The 23714-nt window shown below is 39.6% G+C and overlaps 1 protein-coding gene and 1 long non-coding RNA gene across 4 annotated transcripts in view; one reads left to right on the top strand and one right to left on the bottom strand.

The window, feature by feature from the left end:
• MKLN1 (muskelin 1) overlaps positions 1-23714 on the bottom strand; it is a 453286-nt gene that overhangs the window by 313693 nt on the left and 115879 nt on the right. The window lies entirely within an intron of this gene.
• Positions 1-23714, top strand: part of LOC101421016 (uncharacterized) — an 83499-nt gene that overhangs the window by 58158 nt on the left and 1627 nt on the right. The window contains exon 2 of the long non-coding RNA XR_188561.5: positions 23148-23366. This is a non-coding gene — a long non-coding RNA (uncharacterized lncRNA). The remainder of the gene's footprint in view (positions 1-23147; positions 23367-23714) is intronic.

Raw genomic sequence — 23714 nt, 5'->3', positions numbered from 1 at the left:
ATTGTCTTCTTAATATCCTTTATCTCTTTATGCATATTTTCCTTTATCTGCTTGAATTGATTTAGGAGATTTGTTTGAATATCTTTGATTAGTTGTTCCAGATTCTAAGTTTCCTCTAAAGTTTTAATTTGTTCCCTTGACTGAGCCATATCTTCCTGTTTCTTAGTATGGCTTGTAATTTTTTGCTGAAGTCTAGACATTTGATTATCTGGATGAGTTAACTCTGCATGTCTGTTTCTCCCTTTTATCTAGGGTTTTATTGTTGATTAGCTTTGTGTTAAGGCTCTTTGATACCTGGTTCAACTTATTCTAGACGTTTACAACAGCACATGTGTGGCACTTTGGCACTGTTTATGAATTACAAGAATAGATATTGGATTATGTAAACTGGTCCATTCCCTTGGTGAGTGGAGACTCACAAAGAAACCACACCACAGAGAAGGGAGATTGGAGCCATCTTGCTGCAACACATGGCAACAACCTTTGATGAAGTAAATAACTTATGCTTGTGGCCTAGTAACTGTAAGCATCTACCCCAAATAAATACCCTTTATAGAAGCCAACAGACTTCTGGTATTTTGTACCAGCACCCCTTTGGCTGACTAATATACCATGTTTGATCAGATTTTCTCACCTCTTCTTCATCTGATTATTGCCCTGGATACATGGTACAATTTTTAAGACTGCATTTTTTGTCTTCCTCCCTGGGGGACCCTCTGCATATTCCTCAGTGACTTGTGTTCTGTTCTGGGTCTCTGCAGACTTGGGTCATTGGTCTTGGATATGCATCTCACTTTCTGCTATGAGAGGTTCTTTGTTCCCAATGGGAGAGACCCAGGCCACTGCCTCTGAGTAACTTCCAAGCTGTGCAAAACAAAGTGAAGGGGAGGGAAATGGACTGGTATGTCCAGAACAGAAATTTCCTACCTGATATTTTTTCTTTTTCTTTGATTCAACATTTGTGGAGTCTTTCCTCAGTCTCTACCATCCTCCAGAGTTCTAAACAAGTGGGATTTGTCCTTTTATTCACTAACTCTCCAGGGAGGTTTTTTCAGGGGCTATCTTATGTTGTGATGTCATCCCTTCTTGCCTATTTTTAAATTGGGTTGTCATTTTATTATTGAGTTGTAATAGGTCTTTATATATTTTGGATATAAGTCCCTTGTCAATATTTGATTTATAAATATTTTCTCCCATTCTGTAGGTTGTATTTTCATTTTCTTGATGGTATCCACTGAAGCACAAAAGTTTTCATTTTGATGAAGTCCAATTTATCTATTTTTTTCTTTGTCACTTCTGCTTTGGGTGACATAGCTAAGAAACCATTGCCTAAGCCAAGGTTACAAAGATTTTTCTCCTATATTTTCTCCTGTTTTATTGTTTTAGTTTCTTGTATTTAGATCTTTATCCATTTTGGGTTAATTTTTTTATAACTCCATATATATATCCAATTTTTGAATGAACTAAAGAGTCCAACTTCATCCTTTTGCATGTGGATATCCAGTTTTCCTAGCACCATTTATTGAAAAGACCATTCTTTCTCCCATTGAGTAGTCTTGCCCCATTGTCAAAAATCAGTTGACCATGAATATTTATTTCTGGACTCTCCATTCTAGTCTACTTATCTGTACAACTAATCTTTTGCCAGTACAACACTGTCTTGATCACTGTTGCTTGGTAGTTGGGTTTTTTTTCTTTTTAAAGATTTATTTATTTATTTCTGCACTACCCTCCTGCCCCTACTATTGTTTTGCACTCACTGTCTTGCTTTCTGTGTCCATTCGCTGTGTGTTCTGTGTCTGCTTGTCTTCTCTTTAGGCGGCACCAGGATCCATCCTAGGACCTTCCAGAGTGGGAGAGAGGCATTCAGTCTCTTGCTTCACTTCAATTCCCTGGTCTGCTGCATCTCTTATTGTCTGTCCTCTGTGTCTCTTTTATTTTGCATCATCTTGCTGTGCCAGCTCTCCACATGGGCCAGCAGTCCTGCACAGGCCAGCATGCCATATGGATCAGGACTCTGCATGGGCCAGCACTCCACATGGGCCAGCTTCCTGTGTGGGCCAGCTTGCCTTCACAAGGAGGCTCTGGGAATTGAACTGTGGATCTCCTATATGGTAGATGGATGCCCAATCACTTGAGCCACATCTGCTTCCCTAGTAGTTAAGTTTTAAAATCAGAAAGTCTGAGTCCTTCAACTTTATTCTTCTTTTTCAAGATTAATTTGGTTATTTCTGAGTTGCATATACATATGAATTTTAGAATTGGCTTGTCATTTTCTGCATACAAACACACACAAAGTCAGCTGGGTTTTTTTGTATTGTTTATTAATTTAGGAAATATTGCCATTTTAACAATATTATATCTTCTGACCCATGAATGTAGGATGTCCTTTGATTTAATTAGGTCTTAACTTCTTTCAAGAATGTTTTTGAGGTTTCAAAGTGTAAGTTTTGTACTCCTTTTCTTAAAATTATTCCAAAGTACTTTATTGTTTTTTTTAACGCTGCTGAAAATGAAATTATTTTTCTTAATTTTATTTTTGGATTATTCATTGCTAGTGTAGATATATTAAATTTTTATATTGATCTTGTACCTTGCAACCTTGCTGGATATTTTTATTAGTCTCAATAGTTTTTTTTAGTGCATTACTTAGGATTTTTAGATACAAGATCATGTCATATACATATAGAGATAGTTTTACTTTTTTCTTTCCAGTTTTGATTCCTTTTATTTCCATTTCTTGCTTAATTGTCCTGGATAGAATATCTAGTACAATGTTGAATAGAAATAGCAAGAGCAGACATCCCTGTCTTATTACTAATCTTAGAGGGAAGCATTCAGTATTTCGTCATTAAGTATGATGTTAGATGTGTGTCTTTTTTTCCTTTTTCTTAAGGTTTTTCTTGTTGCCATTGTTTTTTGAGTTACTGGGAGCTGGGGCTTGAACCCAGGACCTCATATGTGGGAAGCCAGTGCTCAACCACTGAGCCACATCAGCTCCCTGAGTTGGTTTTTATTGTTTGTTTTGCTTGTTTTTTGTTGTTATTTGGTTTTGTTTTTAGCAAAGACTGGGAACTGAACCTGAGACCTCCCATGTGAGAATCAGTCATTCAACCACTTGAGCCACATCTGCTTCCTATATATCTTTTATAAATGCCCTTTATCAGCTCAAGCAAGTTCCCTTCTATTTTTAGTTTTTGAATTTTTTTTTTATCATAAATGGGTGTTGGATTTTGTCAAATGCTTTTTCTGTGTCTATTGGAATGATTATATAGTTTTTGTCCTTTATTCTATTGATACAGTATATTACAATGCTTTTTTATATAAACTAACATTGAGTTCTGGGATAAATGTTGCTTGGCATGGTGTATAATCATTTTCATGTGTTGTTATATTCAGTTTGCTACTATATTGTTGAGGTTTTTTTGTATCTATGTTCATAAGAGATCTTGGTCTTCAGTTTTCTCTCTTGTGATATGTTTGTCTGGTTTTGGTATCAGAGTAATGCTAGCCTCAAAGAATATGTTGGAAAGTGTTCCCTCTTTTATTTTTTAGAAGTTTGTGACACATCAATATTCTTATTTAAATGTTGGTAAAATTCAATGATGAATCATCTGGGTGTGGGCTTTTCTTTGTGGGAAGTTTTAAAATTACTAATTCAGTCCCTTTGTTATAGTTTTACTCAGATATTCTGTTATTCTTAAGTCAGTTCTGGTAGTTTGTGTCTTTCAAATAATTGTTCCAATTCATCAGTATTATCTAATTTGTTGACATACAGTTGTTCATAGTATTCCCTCATAATATTTTTTATTTCTGCAGGATGGGTAGTAATGTCCCCCTTTTTATACTTGATTTTAGTCATTTGAGTATTCCCTCCTTTTTCTTGGTCAGCCTTGCTAAAAGTTTGTCAATTTTGTTGATCTTATAAAATAACCAACTTCTGGTTTTGTTCTTTTTCTATTAATTTCATTAACTTCATTAATTTTTACTCTAATCTTTATTATTTCCCTCCTTCTGTTTGCTTTGGGTTTAGTTTGCTCTTTTTCTAGTTTCTTTAGATGGAAGGATAAATTACTGAGTTGACATTTTTCTCTTTGTTCAATCAGGCATTTATAGCTATAAATTTCCTTCTAAGCATTTTTGCTGCATCCCATAAGTTTTGGTATGTTTTGTTCTTGTTTTCATTCATCTTAAAATATTTTCTAATTTCCTTTGTAATTTCTTCCTTGATCCATTGGTTATTTAAAAGTATATTGTTTGAATTTCTCTGGTTTCCTTATCTTTTTTATTTCTAGTTTCATTCCATTGTGGTAAGAGAGCATACTCTGTATGATTTCAATATTTTTAAAAATCTATTTGTTTTATAGAGAATAGAGAATATTCCCTATGCACTTGAGAAGAATGTGTATTCTGCTGTTGTTGGTTGGAATGTTTTATAGATGGCTGTCAGGTCTAATAGGTATATAGTGTTATTCAAGTCTTCTGTTTCCTTGAAGATCATCTGCTTAGTTGTTTTATCCAGTATTGAAATCTCCAACTATTGTAGACTCCAACTAGTATTGTTGGGTTGTCTATTTCTCCTTTAAGTTATTGTTTTTGCTTCATGTATGTTGGGGGTCTGTTATTGGTGTGTATATGTTTATAATCATTATATCACCATGATGATTTGACTTTTTATTAATTTAATATGTTCCTCTTAACTCTAGTGATATTGTTTTAAAGTCCTTTTTTAAAAATATGTATTTAGTATAGGCATTCCAACTTTCTTATGGTTGCAGTTTACATGATATATCTTTTCCACCCTTTACTTTCAAACTATTTTTATCTCTGAATCTAGTGTGTTTCCCATAGCATGTAGTTAGATCTTGCTTTTTATACATCCTGACAATATCTGCCTTTTGACTACATTATGAAGTCCATTCAAACTTAATGTTATTACTTGATATAGTTGGATTTCTGCTATTTTATTTTTCTTTTCCTCATATTCCATGTATTTTTTTTGTTCATCTATTCCTCCTTTAATGTTTTTGTTTGCATGAAGTGAATATTTTATAGTATAACATTTATGTCTTCAGATTTATACTAATTTAATTCAAATGAGACATAGAAATGCTATTCCTATACTGTTCTATTCCTTGTTCCCCCTTCTTGTGTAATTATTGTTATACACATTACATCTAGACATATTACAAGCTCAAAAATACATTGTTATAACTATTTATATGATTTATGTGTTTTAAAAGAGTTGAGGAAAAAAAAGAAAGCAAGTATATATATAAACCAATATATATATTGGTTTTTATAATGGGTATTTATTTGGGGTAGGAGCTTACAGATACCAGGCCATAAAGCATGAGTTATTTCCCCCACCAAGGTCTATTTAAACATGTTGGAGCAAGATGGCTGCCAACTTCTGCAAGGGTTCAGGCTTCCTGGGCTCCTTCCTTCCAGAGTCTTGCTTCTCTCTGGGTTCAGGGTTCCTCTCTTCCCAGGGCTTGCTTCTTTCTGGACTCTGGGTTCCTCTCTTCCCGGGGCTTGCTTCTCTTTCCTCTGTTAGCTTACTTCCTGGTGCTCCAGCTTAAGGCTTCAGCATCAAACTCCAGCATCAAAACTCCAACATCTAAAACCCTCTATATTTTAAAATAAGGTGTTGTATCAAGCTTCTTATTTATCAGTTCTGATTCTATTCATGTGTTCCTGTGGATGTGAGTTACTGTCTGGTTACATTTCTTACTCTAATACAGCTTTGCTCTCACACACCTCCTTTGTGCTGTTATTGGCAAATATATTACATTTCTATATGTTATAGACTCAAAGTACAATGTATGCACATCCTTTTATACAATTGCTTTTTAAATATTTTAAGAGAAGGAAGATTAAGAAATTTGCATTTAGACTGCCTTTTCTAATTACACAATTATATTTACTGATGCTCTTTGTTTTCTAGTGGGTGTAAAGTGATACCTTGTGGTTTTGATTTGCATTTCCCTGATGGCTAATGATGTTAAGCATCTTTTAATGTTCCTTTTGGCCATTTGTACATCTTCTTTGAAGAATCATCTATTCAAGTCTTTTGACCATTTTTGATTGGGTTGTTTATGTTTTTGTTATTGAGCTAGGAGTTCTTTACAGATCCTGGAAGTTAAACCCTTACAGATATGTTGTTTCCAAATATTTTCTCCCATTCTCGTTTTTCTTTTTACTTTGATGAAGTTCTTTGATGTATAAAAGTTTTAAATTTTTATGAGGACCCATTTATCTAATTTTTCTTTTGCTGCTTGTGCTTTTGGTATCAAGTCTAGGAAACCATTGCCTAACACAAGGTCATGAAGATACTTCCCTCCATTTTATTCTAGAAGTTTTATAGTCCTGGTTCTTATATTTAGATCTTTGATCCATTTTGAGTTAATTTTTGTATATGGTGTGAGACAGCTTTTTAATCCAGTCTGTTAATCTGTGTATTTTGATTGGGGAGTTTTAATCAATTAACATTCAGTCTTATTACTTTAAAGGTAGGACTTACCTCAGCCATTTGTCCTTTGTTTTTCATACATCATAACTTTTTTGTCTCTTCTTTTATTACATCTTCCTTTTTACAAAATGGTTGACATTTTGTGATGAATCTGATTGATCCCTTTTTCATTTTCATCTATACACAGTCTTAATATACATTACTTGTGGTTACCCTTGGGTTTGTATTTCACAACCTAAGTCTATAGCCTACTAGTTAGAAAAATACCAATTTTGCTTCAATAGCATATACATTTACCACTCCCATATCTCTCCATTTCTCCTCTATGGTGTTTTTGTCTCACATTACCTCTTTATATTTTGTGTGTCTGTTATCAGGAAATATGATTATTTCTAATTCAACTGTATTCTAACTCTTATAGGAATTATACAGAACAGTTATAGATTGAGGATATAGTACTATCGGGTTTTGCATTTATCCATTTCATCACCTTTACTGAAGATCTTTACTTCTTCATACTGCTCCAAGACATTCTTGCCTCTTTTTTCCTTTCAACCTGAAGAATTCCCCTTAGCAATTCTTTTAGGCAGATCTTTTGGTGAAGAAATCTCTCAGTTTTTATTTATCTGTGAATGTCTTAAACTCTCCCTCATATTTAAAGGAGGGTTTTGCTGGAAAAAGAATTTTGGGCTGGCAAATTTTCTCTTTCATTACCTTAATTATAGTACACGACACCTTCTCAATGCCTTGGTGTTTTTTTAAAATCTCCATTATTGTGTTTTTATCCCCATAACCTGTGTATGTTTATTTTTAAACTTTCTCTGTTTTTTCTCACACATTATCATCTTTATTTTCATATAATAATCTTTATTTTTAAAGAAGTTTTAGATTACAGAATAGTTACATTGAAAATATAGTGGATTCTCATATACCCCACCCCACATTTTCCCCTATTAATAGCATTTTATATGAGTGTGGTACATTGTTAAAATTGCTGAACAAATATTGAAGCATTGCTACTTACCACAGTCTATAGTTTACACTTTGAATTGTACAATTTTATAGGCTTTGACAAAATGTATAATGGTGTATCCATCATTGCAATATCATACAGAACAATTCCAATGCCTTAAAAATGCCCCATGTTCCACCTATTTTTCCCTCCCTTTCCCCTTAGAACCTCTGGTAAGCACTATCTTTATATCAATGTTACAACTTCTTCCGTTCCTACAATAATGATAAGTCTACTTTGGTCCACTGTTGTGTTCCCCCCTTATATTTGTTCATTTCTCAGCCTTGAGAATCAGGGGATGATGATACCTGCTCTGCCTCAGATTGAGATGGGCCTTAGAGCTTATGGGTCAGATGGAAGTAACTGTTTTGCTTACAGTTGTAGATACTCTTTTATTTTTAGGGGGTACAGGAGTTGTCCATTGTCATTTTATTAGTTGTCCTGGGTGAGTTGGATGAATTGGAGATTAGGAACTGGCTGCAACTCTGCTGAGATTCTGGGCTAAAGTGACTTATGAACAGACAAAAGATTTAAGTCTCTGGGACATACATTTAATGGATATAGTGCTAATTATAGGTTTATTTTATTTTATTTTTTAAAGATTTATTTATTTTTCATTTATTTCTCTCTCCTTCCCCCTCCCACCCCAGTTGTCTGTCCTCTGTGTCCATTTGCTGCGCGTTCTTTGTCCGCTTCTGTTGTCAGTGGCACCGGGAATCTGTGTTTCTTTTGTTGTTGTTGCGTCATCTTGCTGTGTCAGCCCTCCATGTGTGTGGCACCATTCCTGGGCAGGCTGCACTTTCTTTCGCGCTGGGCGGCTCTCCTTATGGGGCGAACTCCTTGCACGTGGGGCTCCCTTACGCGGGGGACACCCCTGCTTGGCAGGGCACTCCTTGCGCGCATCAGCACTGCGCATGGGCCAGGTCCACACGGGTCAAGGAGGCCCGGGGTTTGAACTGTGGACCTCCCATGTGGTAGACGGACACCCTATCCACTGGGCCAAGTCTGCTTCCTAATTATAGGTTTAAATAACAGGGATAGAAGAATCATGTAGAGGGAAATTATAAATGAGTCTAACTCTTTTAACATTGGGGAAATAGGTTATCATATTCTAAGGTAAGGCCCACCAACTGATTTCATGGAATTGTGTGCCTTACCTATAGTGTTTGGATATCTCTAGAGTCCTCAGGAGCATCCCTATTTGAGGCTTTGTTTAATGTGGCAGTTAGTGAGATCTGCCTGAGATGTGCATAAGCATAACCTCTGGAATGAACTCCCACTCATTTTGAAATCTCTTAGCCATAAAAACTCATTTGTATTTAATGTTTCCCCCTTTTGGTCAAGATCTTTTTCCAAATGCATTGCTGGGTAGTGCTTGGTTTTAATCACTCAGTACCAGGCAGGCCCATCCTCGGAAGTCGTGTCCCATGCTGAGGGGAAGGTAGTGAGTTTATTTGCTGAGTTTGGCTTAGAGAGGCCATATTTGAGGAACAAGAAGGTTTTCAGGAAGGAACTTAGGCAGTAGTTATTGTTAAGCTAAGTTTCAGTTTTACAAGAGTAAGGTTTACAAGTACAAGCATTAAAATTGAGGGATTGGCATATTGGTCTCTTTTTCCTTATTAGGCACTGCCTACGTACTGTAGAGATTCTTACCATTCTATTTGAGAATGTAGCAGGACTCCCCAGGATAGTTATTTTGTTGGTTACTGTGGATTTTTTTAGCACTTTATTTTTTGTTTTTAAAGAAGCTTTAGATTATATAAGTTACATCCAAAATATAGGGGATTCCCATATATTTCCCACACTTTCCCACATTTACAACATCTTTCATTAGTGTGGTATATTTTTTTATAATTGATGTACACATATTGAAGCATTGCTACTAACCATGGACTATAGTTTACATTATTGTTTACACTTTGCCCCACACAATTTTATAGGTTTTGACAAAATGTATATTGGCCTGTTATTGTGTTCCTAATATTCTTTATCTCATGTTTTACTTTCCTTGGCTACACAAGCAAATATCATGAAACAAATTGGGTTAAACAATGAGAATTTATTAACTTATGGTTTTGAGGCTGGGAAAATGTCCAAATCAAGGCATCATCAAGGTGATGCTTCCTCCCCAAAGACTGTGGCATTCTGGCTGGCTGCTGGCAATCCTTGGTCCTTAGGTTCTGTCATGTGGCCTCTCCATTTTCTTCTGAATTCTGTTGAATTTCAGCTTCTGGCTGCTCCCTGTGGCTTTTCTCCCTATGTCTGACTTTGATTCCTTTTTAAAGGACTGCAGTCTTTTAATAGGATTAATACGCTTCCTGACTGAGGTGGGCTATACTTTAACCGAAGTAACCTCATCAAAATGTTCTACTTACAATGGGTTCAGACCTACAAGAATGGATTAGGTTGGAGAATATGATTTTCTGGGGTACATACAGCTTCAAACCACTACAGCTCCATATCCATATTTAATTTATTTCTATCCATAATTTCCTTAATCCCCTTGGATTGATTGAAGAGATTGGTTTGAACTTCTTTGATTAGTTGTTCCAAAGTCTGTGTCTCCTCTGAAGCTTTAATTTGTTGCCTTGATTGAGCCATGTCTTCCTGTTTCTTAGTATGTCTTGAAATTTTTTGCTGATATCTGAGTACCTGATTATTTTGTTGTGCTAACTCTGAGATCACTTTTTCCTTCTTGCCTTATTATAGATTGGCTATGAGTTAAGTGTCTTCTTTGGCTCTTGGTCCAATTCATACGGAACCATTAAGTAGCCTGTGTTTAACTGTTTATATTTTCCCAAGTCTTCTGTAGCTATTTCTTAGCCTGGCTATATGGTACAATTTATAAAGTTGTTCTTTTATGTGCAGTAGTTTCACTTCCAGAAGAAGGCTTCCTTTCCTCTATTTCTTTTCCAGGTGTCCTGATGTGCTCTGCTAGTTTTTGTGCAGCTTTTTCTCCCCAGTTTCTATGACTTGCTCAACTGCTCTCCCTCACGCAATGCCCTCTTTTCCTTACACTTTTCAGTCCTGAGGCCATTTTCCTGTCCAATTTTCCCTTTCCTCTTTGAGATTTTCCTGCCTCTGGTGACTTCTACATTAGGATATTAAACTCCAGGGACCAGATGGGTTCATCTGAAAGCATCTAATTTTCCAGTTAGGTGCTATAACAATTAGAGTCTGGATTGGGTGTGTGCAAGTCTCTTGCCAACAGTTCTGCAGTGTGTCTTTTTTTGTGTGAGGGCCCTTTTATATATTTATGCTTGCCAGCTGCTTCAGCTCTGTCCTGCATCTATGTGGCTTTGGGTACCTGTGCCTGGATCACTGTTGTAAATGGCTCATGACTACAACAAGAGGTTCCCAGGCCAGACTGCTGTCATTGTGTGACTCTTAAACTGTGCTGGACTGAGTGACAGAGATGGGCCTAAACTGGCAGGTCCAAGTTGCAGATCTCCTACCTTCTTTTTTGGTGATTTCTTTTTTCTTCAATTCAGCATTTGAGGAGTCCATCTCTAGTCTCTATTATCCTCCAGAGTTCCAAGCAAGTGGGATTTGTACTTATTTTAGTTGTTTCTGAGGGGAGACTTTTCTACGGGATGTCTTATGTCACCATCTTGATAACATCACTGTCATCTTCACTTTCAAGAAACAGTTTTGCTGTATATAAAATTCTTGGTTGACAGATTTTTTTTCTTTCAGCACATTGAATATGTCATCCCACTGCTTTCTAACCTCTACTGTTTCTGATAAGAAGTCAGCTGTTAATTTTATCAGGACTCCTTTGTACATGATGAATTGTTTTTCTCGTTGCTTTCAAGATTTTCTTTGTCTTTTGTCATTTTTACTATGATATGCCTGCCTGTGGATTTCTTTGTGTTTATCCTACTTGGAGCTAGTTGAGCTGATTGGATGTGTAGATTAATGTTTTCCATCAAATTTCAGATGTTTCAGCCATTATTTATACAAATATATTTTCCTTTCCTCTCTCTCTTCCTTCTCTCCTTCTTGTCCTCCCATTATGCATATGTTGGAGTGCTCTGGAGCTCTGTACATATTTCTTCATTTGTCTTTCTCTCTGTTCTTGAAATTGCATAATCTCTAGCTTCATATTCACTGATTCTTTCTCCTGCCAATTCAAATCTATTGAGCCTGCTTAGTGAATTTTTCATATTAGTTACTTCATGTTTAAACTCCAGTATTTCTATTTGGTTCTTTTTCTTAAAAAAAAAAATTCTTATCTCTTTATTTTTATTAATAATCTCTATTTGATGAGATATTGTCATCATACTTTACTTTTTGAGGCATGGTTTTCCTTTTGTTCTTTGAACATATTTATAATTACTACTTTGAAGACTTTTCTAAATCTAATATCTGGGCCCTCTCACAGTCTGTTTCTGTTGCTTGGTTTTTTCCACTTTCCTGTTTTCTTCAAAACCTCGGGTTTATTTGTACAGAAATGGACATTGTAGGTAATTATAGCAAGTCTGAATACTGATTTCCCCCCAATTAATTGCTTATCGTTGAGGTTAGCTTGTTTATTTCTTTAGTGACTTGACTAGAATATTTTAATGAAATCTCTTTTATCCACAGTATAAAACCTCTGATGTCACTCTTCAGAAGGTGCAACCTTGATCACATGCACAGTCACCCGAGAATGATAGTTGTTTTAGCAAAGCTCTCTTTGACTGTCTTGATCCCTGATATCTCTGTTATCTGCCTCTGTTGGTATCCTCCATGGCTGTTATGCTCCACTAATTACCAGCCAATTTCTTTTATTGTTTTCAGCAATGCCCTGGGAAATAAGTTGTTTCATCATCTGAGTTGATTAAATTTTGACTCCTTTGAAGTTAGTTTTTAAGACCAGTCTTTGAGGTTTGTTCTGACTCCAGGAAGACTCTTCTAATCTGCCTCCTCCCCTGGTTCTCTCTGGTAAACTAGCTCCACATTCTGCTCCAAATAAAATCAGTTCCCATGGGGAGATCTTCAGAGTTGTCTCTTCTTTTGGACTTCCTCTTATCCTGGGTATAATCTCTGAGTCACTGCTCTGGAACTGGGAGTGGGGACAATGACCCTCTTCTCTTGGAGTGACACTCCTATTTTAGAAGCTGGGCATGGAGTAGGGGCAGAAATCTCTTGGTCTTCTCAGTTTGTATCTCTCTTTGAGCAGTGAGCAAGCTGTGGTAAGAATGATCACAGCCTCAGTTTTCTTGGTCTACCATACCTGGAATAGAGCCTCTGCCTTTTGCGTGGGGGCTAGGAGTGGAAGGAAGTCCCCATTCTCTTGCCCATATTTGCCTGGAATTTAGCCTTTCCAACATGGTGCTGGGAGGGATGAGTCATACTTATGGCCTGCCATTCCTGGGGAGATCCTGTAGTCTTTGACAGCAGCTAAGGGGAGAAGGAACCCTGTCTCTTGGCCATACCCACCTACAATAGAGTTCCATCACACTGGTCTTGTTTAGGGAGGCATGTGGAAGGAGGGAGCAGGTCAAGTTTTAAATACAACAGGTGGAAGTGGATTTGGCTCAACTGATAGAGCATCCACCTACCATATGGGAGGTCCAGGGTTCAAACCTAAGGCCTCCTGACCCATGTGGTGAGCTGGCTCATACATAGTGCTGATGCGCGCAAAGAGTGCAGTGCCATGCAGGGGTGTCCCCTGTGTAGGGGTGCCCCACGTGCAAGGAGTGTGCCCCATAAGGAGAGCTGCCCTGCACGAAAAAAGTGCACCCTGCCCAGGAGTGGTGCTGCACACATGCGGAGCTGACACAGCAAGATGATGCAGCAAAAAGAGACACAGATTCCTGGTGCCACTGACAAGAATGAAAACGGACACAAAGCACACACAGTGAATGGACACAGAAAGCAGACAATGGGGGCTGGGTGGAAGGGGAGAGAAATAAATAAATAAATAAATGCCACAGGTTTTCACTATTCTTACCAAGATGTAATAGATTTTCTTGAATAAATGTTCTTTCATATGCTACATCCTTAGGACAATTTCCGGAGACTTTAAATGATTGTTTTAAAAATAATTTTCAAAAGTTATGATTATTTTGTTAAGGAGTGGGTATGTAGAGTTCTTTGCACTGCCATTCCTGAAATTGCCCCCTAATAATATCTTAATGGCACTAAAAGTTATCTTTTTTTTTTTAAAGGATTTTCTTTTTTTTTTTTTAAATTTATTTTATTTATTTAATTCCCCCCCCTCCCCTGGTTTCTGTTCTTGGTGTCTATTTGCTGCGTCTTGTTTCTTTGTCCGCTTCTGTTGTCGTCAGCGGCATGGGAAGTGTGGGCGGCGCCATTCCTGGGCAGGCTGCTCTTTCTTTTCACGCTGGGTGGCTTTCCTCATGGGCGCACTCCTTGCGCGTGGGGCTCCCCCACGCGGGGGACACCCTTGCGTGGCACGGCACTCCTTGCGCACACCAGCGCTGCGCATGGTCAGCTCCACACGGGTCAAGGAGGCCGGGGGTTTGAACCGCGGACCTCCCATATGGTAGACGGACGCCCTAACCACTGGGCCAAAGTCCGTTTCCCCACTAAAAGTTATCTTGACTGCTAATGTTTTTCTGAGCTTCCAATCAGGGTTTAGGTTCTGATAGAAAGTCAGTACAATACAAATACTAAATTATAGGTAAATTGAAAAATAAAGGTGCTTATAGATCATAACTGACCAAATGAAAACTTTATAATGAGGCTCTGGTAACCAACTCCTTTGTGCATTCCAAGTACAGAATACCAGCAGATACTGATCAAAACAAATCAGTATACCAGGTATAAGGAGACAAAGGTACTAACTCTTAGCTCTCTTCTGGTTTGCTGGGTGACCCTGAACAAGCCAGTCCATCTCTTCTGAGCTCCACTTCCCAGGAATGGTATATTGTGTTAAAGTATTTGTTTCACAATTGGTCCTTAAAACAAGGCATGTGGTTTAGTTTGTATTTATGGTGGAATGATTTTCACTAAATCATCCCCATTTCTTTTCCTTCCTGGTTCTTTTGTGGCAGCACATACCTATGAGATACCTGTCTGGACTTTGTGGGTTTTAGCTGCTTTGGAATTGTAAGGTCCATATTAAACCTTGGCCTACACCTTGTTCTAAAAACCTTAAACTAATTGCTGAAGAAATGACATCATAAAGGCTTATCAATATCCTTACTAAATATTTTAATTTGTTATAAAATAGATAGTAAGATATTTGGAATTTCAGGCTCTCAATATTCTGGTCTTATTCTACCTGTCTAATCCAGAATTAGGACATCCTCCCCAAACACTATCATTTTGGGTTACTTAAAAATGAAGTTGATCCCTAGACAATTTATCCCCCAATTATACCCAACTATCTTTGGAACAAAGTTTGCCTCCAGCAGAATCTACTTGGGCCTTTGCCCTGACTTAATTATTACTGATTTCTTAACAGGCACTGCCACTGACCATTTATATTCCTCAGAAATCAAGGTTAATAACTCCTATCAGCCATTAAGATGGTTAAGATTAGTCCCCCTCCAAAGATTAGATGTTAAAAGCTCACCCACAGGATGAGGTCCCTACAGTCAAACAAATCCCAAGTCTGAATTGAGAGCAACTGACCAAAACAAGGGTCAATTCAGTTTTCTCACTTGTAGCAGCCAAGCCATCACCCTGCCTGGTAGAGTTTTTACAGCACAATATGGTCATTTAAAACACTTGGGGCCCCATTGCTCTCAGGTCTTTCAATTCAAATTGCTTAATAATAGCATCTAATCTGGGTTTTGCCAGCGCCTGAGTTTTCTGAAGAGCTCCAAAGGTTTCCTGTGTATTACTGCCATAACATGGCAAATGAGGGGGAAAAAAACAACACTTCCCATATCTTTGCCTGTTTTTCCAGGAATTTATAAGTAATATGTAACTACTTAGAGTCAAGGGATGTAGAAATGTATAAGATAGATGCATGTACATTTGGAATTAGCTTGAGTTAGCATCCACTTTTCTGTGTCCTCATTAACTGATACCTGAAATAACTAGCAGGGTCATTAAGTGGCTTGCTATGATCCTTCTAAATTGTCAGACTTAATGCAGAATTATTATGATACACCCCCAACTCACAGTCATTAGTTTTGAATATTCTCGTTTAATGGACTCTATCTTTTTTCTGTTTATCTGTTAACCTGCCACAGCCTTGTGACCCAAGACTCTGGAATGGATTAGCTTCCTACTCACTCACTCCTATGTAAGCCATGTCTCCATGGAAACAACTTGTCAGGCCCTCTTGGCTAAAGGTACTGAAGACCTCTTATCTGCAGCCTCACGTCTACACAGATTCAGGCTTACCAAGCCAAGCAGTGTGTTAGGAGCACCATCCTCTCTAGCTGGTTATTCTTCCTGTCTTAAGCCTTCTTCAGGGTGCACTGGGGAATTCCCTAACTCCACTGAGCTCCCATGAGCTTCTACCACTTGTATTAAGGCAAGTAATGGAAGGGTTTCTGCCCTGGGTACCTGCTTCAACCTAAACTCACTATCTCCTTCCAGCAAGCCTTCTCCTCCCATCATCTTGCAGCTACCCACCACTGTCTACCATTCTGAGGTCTTTAAGCCCCACCTATTATTGATTACCAAGGTCAGTTATTGTAACCTCCTTCATTCTTTTTGTCCCAAGTGGCATCTGTTGTAGTTCATAATTTCCCTCCTAAATTACTATAAAATCTTCCAAATTGACGCTCTCACTTCCATGCTCACTTTCCTTGCATCCAATCTCCATATTACAACCACTGAGAAAACTTCCTTAAAAAGCAGACCTGCCCATAATTAGAGATCCTTTTTCTAGGAAGATCAAAAGAATGATCCTCAATTTTATAACAAAAGTTTCATTTTTAAACAGCGTGGGTTTCAGATACCATAATCTCAAATACCAGCACCTCATAATACAGCGGTGCCTAAGCTTAGCCCTTCTGATGAGGAACTGCACTGAGAGCCTAGAGAGTCCTTTGGCTCCCCAGCTGGGCCCCACTCAGTGCAAACATGGCCCATTGGGATACCTCCCCTCAAGCAAGTTGCTATTATAAAGACTAAATAAATCTACAAAAAAGACATTATTAAAAAATAATAATTTAAGGGAAGTGGGCTTGGCCCACTGGATAGGGCGCTACCACATGGGAGGTCCGTGGTTCAAACCCCCGGCTTCCTTAACCTGTGCGGAGCTGGCCCGTGCATAGTGCTGATGCATGCAAGGAGTGCCGTGCCACACAGGGGTGTCCCCCACATAGGGGAGCCTCACACGCAAGGAGTGTGCCCCATAAGGAGAACTGCCCAGCGCGAAAGAAAGTACAACCTGCCCATGAATGACGCTGCATACATGGAGAGCTGACACAACAAAATGACACAACAAAAGAAAACACAGATTCCAGGTGCCACTGATAAGGATGGAAGCGATCACAGAAGAACACAGTGAATGGACACAGAGAGCAGACAACTGGGCGGGGAGGTGAGGGGAGAGAAATAAATTTTAAAAAAATAAATCTTAAAAAAAAAGACTAAATGGGGAGGCAGATGTGGCTCAAGTGATAGAGCTTCTGCCTACCATATGGGAGGACTGGGTTCGATCCCTGGGGCCTCCTGGTGAAAAAGAAGAGAATGCCCATGTGGCAATCCAGGGCCCATGTGAGTGCCCATGTGGTGAGCCAGTGCCTGCATGAATGCCCATGTGAATCCCCACATTGTAAGCCAGTGCCCCACACAAGTGAGTCATGCAGCAAGATGATGATGTATCAAAAGAGAAACAAGGGGAGAGTCAGGATGAAGCACCGCAGAAACCAGGAATGAGGTGGTGCAATTGACAGGGAACCTCTCTCTCAATCAGAGGTCTCCAAGATGGAATCCTGGTGAATCCTAAAGGAGAGAAAATGAGAAGAGAAGACAACACAGACAGCAAAAACAGCAGGGCGGGAGGAGGGAAAGGGGGGAAAATAAATAAAATAAATCTTAAAAAAAAAATAGCAGACCTGCCCATGTTCCTCCCCTACAGAAAGTCTGTTAGTGGTTCCCATTGCCCTCAAGATAGATTGCAGCACCCTTCTATGACTCACAAGAATCCATCTTTATAATCTGACTCCTGCTCACCTTTCCAGCATCATCTCTTATCCATTCCCCTGTGCGGCGGCTTGCTCGGTCGGTAGAGGTGGGGTCTGGCTGCGGACGAGGGGTCGGTCCAGCTTAGGACGAGGGGTCGGGCCCACTTGGGACGAGCGGTCGGTCCGGCAGCAGACGAGGGGTCGGTCTCACAGGGGTTGCGCGGTTCAGCTGACGGGGTCGCCCGGTGAAGCCGGTGACGAAGGGGTCGCCCGGAGAAGCAGGCGACGAAGTGGGGACAAGGGAGGCCAGGCCCTTGTCAGGGGCTCTCAGGACTGGAGGGCGCACGGCAGAAGAACTACCGCGGAGACAAGGTAAACACGCAAGTCCACTTTATTGAGGGAGAGGCAACAGTTTTATAGGGGCTGGGGAAGGCTGATTGGTCGAAGCCATGCCCTGTTCTGATTGGTTGCCGGCGAAAGGTCAGTGGGCGGTACTGGACGGGGGAGGGGTGGTGGTTAGGGATTGGCTGTCGCTGTTGCTGGGGGAAGGGGCAGGGTTTAGGGATTGGTGGCTGCTGTTGCTGGGGTGGAGGGCAGACTTGAGTTTCCCGCCCACGCCTGGCTGTTGCTGTTGTCGGGGGAAGGGAAAAGGGCAGACTGGATTTTTCCGCCCACACCTGGCTGTTGCTGCTGTCGGGGGAGGGGAAAAGGGCAGACTGGAATTTTCCGCCCTGCGCCTGCGCAGGGAGAGAGAAGAAGAAGGGTGCCGCCCCACAGGCATCGTATGGCGCCATCTGGGAGGAGGGGCGGCCGCGGAAGCATGGCTGCCGAGAAGGGGAGACCCAAGGGCACTCTGCGCCCATGCCGAGCTTCCTTCAGGGGTGGCGGTGGGCCCGACCAACCACCTTTTTATGGGGGCAGCGGAATTAGGCCTACCGCGGCCGCTCCCCTCGCCAGGCCAGCAAACCATACTTCAGCCCGAGGGGTGACCGCACCCCTGCACATTATGACCTCAGGCACACCAAGCCACTTCTGCAATGAGCTACCTGTTCACTCTTGCCTCTGTGACTTTGCACTGACTCCTCCTCCTCCTGGAGTATCCTTACTCCTCCCCTTCTGTATAATTCCCTCACATGTTTTCAGGGAAGCTTTCCTGGACTCTTGACTCTTGAGTTAAGTGCCTCTTGTATGTTCTCCCAGAACTCCCAGTGTTTACTTCCTTTCTGTCTTTCTGCTAAACTATCAACCTCCTTAAGGACAAGTCATGAAAACCTCTAATTCATCTAGTGAATATGTGCCTAGTATATTCACTCAAATGTTTGTTGTATTAAATAAACGATTGAAAATAAACTCTTAGAATAAAAATGTCACCACATGCTGATTATAAGTACAACCTTTTCCAGAATCTTTTGTTGTTGAGCACTATCTTTCTACCAGACTAGACCAGTTATGAGGTTGCTACACAGACAGGACTTTTTGATTTGGACTGCTGGCCACTATTCTTGTGGGTACCTCTACAAATGTGTCAGTTCCCTCTCCTTAGCTCCAGCTACTCCTGGTTGCCTCCTGTTTGTTAGTCACTGGAGAGGTCCCAATCATGTTAAGAACTTGTACACAGAAAACCACAAAACATTGCTAAAAGAAATCAAAGATGACATCACTAAATGGAAGGATAGTCTGTGTTCATTGGAATTGGATTGGAAAACTAAATATTGTGAAGATGTCAGTAATACCCAAAGCAATTTACAGATTCAAGACAATCCCAATCAAAATTCCAACAACCTTCTTTATGGAAATGAAAAAGTCAATCATCAAATTATATAGAAGGTAAGAGTCCCCAAATAGCCAAAACCATCTTGAAAAAGAATGATGGTGGGGAAGCGGACTTGGCCCAGTGGTTAGGGCGTCCGTCTACCACATGGGATGTCCGCGGTTCAAACCCCGGGCCTCCTTGACCTGTGTGGAGCTGGCCCATGCATAGTAATGATACACGAAAGGAGTGCCGTGCCACGCAGGGATGTCTCCCACATAGGGGAGCCCCATGCGCAAGGAGTGCACCCCGTAAGGAGAGCCGCCCAGTGCGAAAGAAAGTGCAGCCTGCCTAAGAATGACGCCACCCACATGGAGAGCTGACACAAGATGATGCAACAAAAAGAAACACAGATTCCTGTGCTTCTGACAACAACAGAAGTGGACAAAGAAGACGCAGCAAATAGACACAGAGAACAGACAACCGGGGGTGGGGGGGGGCGTGGGAGAGAAATAAACAAATAAATAAATCTTAAAAAAAAAAAAAAAGAATGATGTTGGATGACTTACACTTTCAACTTAAAAACTTACTACAAAACTACAGTGGTCAAAGCAGCATGGTACTAACTGATGATGCAACTGGAAAATGACCTTGAATTGAAGGTGCAATGCGGATCTAGCAGAATATCCCTGTCTACATATAATAACATGACTTTAAAATGCTGTTTGACCTAATGTAAGGGGGAAATGGAAAGGAGAAATGAGTTTATATGGCTACGAGTCTCTAAAAAAGAGTCCGGAGGCTGTCAGAAGGATTGCCCTTATGCACAACTGAGCAGAATCTAAGAGACAGATGAAGTAGATACAATCCCCAGGTATTGGTTCCTTTGAGGGCTAAAGGGACCCACGGGTTCTATGGTCATGGCAGATAGGGTTCATTGCCATGACAGATGGCCCTTCTTTGGAGCTGGTGTTTCTGCGTGATGAAACTGGACCCAGAGGGGATCTCTTTTCATAAGACTATCATGCTACTTTACTGGAATTGTAGTTGGTACTGGGGTTTCAGATATATTTAGGGGATTGAATCTTTTTACTGACAATATGATAACCAGGCCCTGAGCCTCAACAGACTCCAGCTCCTACAATCTGATTTATTGGACTCACCTCACTCAGCTAAGATGGAGTTGAAGAAGGACAACCACCACACCATGGAGCCTAGAGTGCCTACAACTGAAAGCAGGAGGATTGCATCCAGTAACCATGTGGAATCTGAGCCTCCTCTTGACATAGAGGTGCAATGGACACAACCAATCCAAGGACCTCAGAGAAAAGGTGGCATTGGAGTGGGAAAAGTGGACATGGTGGCTGATGGGTATGGGGAATGGCAGGAAGAGATGAGATGTGGAGGCGCCTTTGGGACTTGGAGTTGCCCTGGATGGTGCTTCGGGGGCAATCACTGGACATTGTTAATCCTCCCAGGGCTCACTGGATGGAATGGGGGAGAGTGTGGGCCATGATGTGGACCAATGACCATGAGGTGCAGAGATACCCAGAGATGTACTTACCAAATGCAATGGATGTGTCATGATGATGGGAGTGAGTGTTGCTGGGGGGGGAGGGGTGCGGTGGGGGTGGTGGGGTCGAATGGGACCTCATATTTTTTTTAATGTAATATTTTTACAAAATCAATTAAAAAATTAAAAAAAAAAAAAAAAAAGCAGCATGGTACTGGCACAAGGACACACATATAGACCAAGGAACCAACAGATAGTTGAGAAATAGACCCTCACATATGAACAGTTGATTTTTGCCGGGGATGCCAGGTCCACTCACTGGAGCAACAAATGGTGCTGGGTAAACTGTATATCCATATGCAAAAGAGTGAATGCTGACCCCTACCATGTACAAAAATCAATTCAAACTTGATCAAAGACCTAAATATGAGATCCAGAACTATAAAATTCTTAGAAGACTATGTAGAGAAGTATCTTCAGGACCTTGGGTTAGGCAATGGTTTTTAGATCTATACCAAAAGCAGGAGCAACAAAAGAAAATATAAATATATGAGATTTCATTAAAAATAAGAACTTGTGTATCAAAGGACTTCTTTTTTTTTTAAAGATTTATTTATTTATTTCTCCCCCTGCACCCCCCCCCCCCCCGTTGTCTGTTCTCTGTGTCTACGTGCTGTGTCCTCTTTGTCTGTTTCTGTTGCTGTCAGCGGCACAGGAATCTGTGTTTCTTTTTGTTGTGTCATCTTGTTGTGTCAGCTCTCCGTGTGTGCGGCACCATTCCTGGGCAGGCTGCACATTCTGTCATGCTGGGTGGATCTCCTTACGGGACGCATTCCTTTGTGCATGGGGCTCCCCTATGTGGGGCACACCCCTGCGTGGCAGGGCACTCCTTGCGCACATCAGCACTGCGCGTGGACCAGCTCCACATGGGTCAAGGAGGCCCGGGGTTTGAACTGTGGACCTCCCATGTGGTAGACGGATGCCCTAACCACTGGGCCAAGTCCGCCGCCTCAAAGGACTTCTTCATGAAAGTTAAGAGAGCATATGGAATGGGAGAAAATATTTGTAAACCACATATCTGATAAAGGTTTAATAATCAGAGTATATAAAGAAATCCTACAACTCAACAATAAAAAGAAAAATGACCCAATTTTAAAATGGGCAAGAGACTTGAATAAACATTTCTCCAAAGAAGATATGCAATGGCCAATAAGCATATAAAAAGATGCTAAACATCATTAGCCATTAGGGAAATGCAAATCAATATCACAATGACTTATCATTTCACCCCTACTCGAATGGCTATTATTAAAAAAAAAAAAAACAAGTGTTGGAGAAGATGTGGAGAAATAGGAACATTCATTATTGGTAGGAATGTAAAGTGGTACATTCAGTGTGAAAAAGTAGTTTATGGTTCCTCAGAAAATTAAGTATAGAATTATCATATGATCTGATAACCCCACCTCTAGGTATATACCCCAAAGAACTGAAAGCATGGACTAGAACAGATATTTGCCCATTAATGTTCATAACAGCATTATTCACAACAACCAAAAGATGGAAGCTACACAATTGTCCATCAACAAATGAATGGATAATCAAAATGTGGTATGTACATACAATGGAATACCATTCAACTGTAAAAAGAATGAAGTTCTGATACATGAGCAACTTGGAATAACCTTGAAGACATCATGTTGAGTGAAATTAGCCAGACACAAAGGGACAAATATTGTATGATATTAAATAATTAGAACAAGCATATTCATAGAGTCAATAACTGGAATACAGGTTACCAGCTACTGGGATGAGAGTAGGGAATGGGGAGTTAATGCTTAATTGGTACAGAATTTCTGTTTGGGGTGATAGAAAAGTTTTGGTAATAGATGATGGCAATGTTAGCACAACATTGTAAATGTAATTACCACCACTGAATTAGATATTTGAGTGTGGTTAAAAGGAAATTTTAGATTGTATAAATGTTACTAGAATAAAATTTTAAAAATAAACCATAGGACTGTACAACACAATGAGAGATGTAAACTATAGACTACTGATAATAGTATAATTATAAAAATACTGTTTCATCAGTTGTAATAAAGGTATCACACTAATGCAAAGTGTTAATTACAGAGAAATTTGTTGAGTGGAAGGGTATATATGGGAACTCTGTATTTTCTGAATGATTTTTCTGTAAACTTACAACTTTTCTAATAGAAATAAATTTTTAAAAATATTGTCATTAGTGGTTTTATCTTTTGACTCTATTAAAAAATAAATACCAATTAGAGACAAACAGATTGTCTTTAGAAATTTCTATTTTACTATTAACGATTGGTTTTATTCTTTTTTTATAGGCAGGAATGAAGAGAGCTTGAAGGCATTAAACATCATAAATGGAAAAAAAGGACAAAACAAAGTACAAATTTTCTATTTCTCAAAACTAAAACAAAACGTATCAGCCTATATGGGAATACTACTACTCTTAACACTTCTACTCTAAAAATAAATAATTTAACAAATATACAGTCTGGTAGAGATGGAGATATCAAATGTAGAAACCAAGAAACAACCAGGTAATTTGCCTCAGCTCTGAGGCAGTTTCTTAATTACACATGTTGTGGAGTGTTGGATGATCTTGTCTGTTGACATCTTACAAGGTGGTAGTTGAGGAAGTGAAGGAAAAGCAGAAATCATAAGCCCTTTTAGACACATAAAGCTTCTAAAAGGCAGCTTGCAGATCTACTTTTTGTATCTTAATACTATCAGAACCTAGAACAGCACCCTAAGTACTTGTAAGTGCTCAATAAATGTTTGTTTAATCAAAACTAAAACCCAAACCAAACACAAAAAAAAACAAAACTGGTACATGTCACTATCAGTCAGCTATGTCACACTCCAGTAGTTCAATAAAATTATCAGAT

This window comes from Dasypus novemcinctus, chromosome 5 (assembly GCF_030445035.2).
Source record: "Dasypus novemcinctus isolate mDasNov1 chromosome 5, mDasNov1.1.hap2, whole genome shotgun sequence".
Taxonomy (NCBI): domain Eukaryota; kingdom Metazoa; phylum Chordata; class Mammalia; order Cingulata; family Dasypodidae; genus Dasypus; species Dasypus novemcinctus.
Note: the sequence above shows the minus strand (reverse complement) of the source record. Positions and strands in the feature narration are given on the sequence as shown.